The following is a 1038-nucleotide window of genomic DNA, read 5'->3' on the forward strand; positions in this document are numbered from 1 at the left end:
AGAGACCAAAAAAAAGCCTTCAAGGGTATAACATGGGGACCTGGGATAAATATATGAAGACGAATATATTAACCACTGTTAGTCAGTTCCAAAGTCCCTTGACAGGAGGTTGTGCTTGTCAGATTGTTCCTAAACGAAGTTCACGATTTGGAATCTCATTGTTAATTATTCTCTGGATAATCTATGAACTTCATGACCTGCATTCAGTGGGCAGAAAATACCAGATGCAGCGATGCATAGCAAGCACACCCGTGAGACCCTGCTCCGCCTCAGGGAGCCACCTGGGGAGCTTTCAAAGCAGTGCTACCTGGAGCCAAACCCTGGGGTTTGCTGCCGTCGGTCTGCGGTGCAGCCGGCAACGCTCCTGTGCGGGGTGAGCCACTGAGCTCGGGGCTTCGGCATGCGCGCTGCCCAGCTTGGCGCATGTTACGTCAGACCAGCAGCTGCTTACTCTCTTCCGGAAGCACCTCTCAGGCTGCCTTTTTTTGCAGCACTGGGCATGGAACACCGCACCTCAGGCGCTCGAGGCAAGCGTTCACCCGCAGCTCCACCCGCCCCAGTTCACAGCAATCACTCTTCCACTAAGGCTTTGAGTACAAGAGTACTGTACTGGATCCCAAGAGCAGCGCAAAGCCCTCGACTCCAGGAATATGTAACCGCTCCTTTAATATCTGCCTTAGACTATGCGTCCCTCATGGTAGCCCACTCTGAGCTGCAGTGCTTTGTTTTGTTTTGTTTCCCCTCCCTTTTCCTTAATTTACTTGGCCCAAACTCACTCTTCCGAGCCCTTTTTCCATCTAACCTTCCATTTTCTCCTACTGTTAATACATGTGAAACTTTGACACTGCTAAAAAAAATTTCCAACTCAAAAAAAAATTTCCACTTTGAGCTACGCAAGGTGGCGCACACCTGCAGTTCCAGTATACCGGTAGATGAGGCAGAAGGGTCACCGTGAGCAAACTGGAAGCCAGGCTGTGCTACAGAGTGAGCCTGAGAAACTTAGCCAGACCCTGCCTCAAAATAAAAAAATAAAAAGGG

General features: G+C 49.8%; 1 protein-coding gene across 9 annotated transcripts in view; it reads right to left on the minus strand.

The window, feature by feature from the left end:
* The window catches only part of Pbld (phenazine biosynthesis-like protein domain containing), a 56693-nt gene that overhangs the window by 40664 nt on the left and 14991 nt on the right, over nucleotides 1-1038 (minus strand). The window lies entirely within an intron of this gene.

The sequence above is a fragment of the Chinchilla lanigera genome, unplaced genomic scaffold, assembly GCF_000276665.1.
Source record: "Chinchilla lanigera isolate Chin_1 unplaced genomic scaffold, ChiLan1.0 scaffold00024, whole genome shotgun sequence".
Lineage (NCBI taxonomy): Eukaryota > Metazoa > Chordata > Mammalia > Rodentia > Chinchillidae > Chinchilla > Chinchilla lanigera.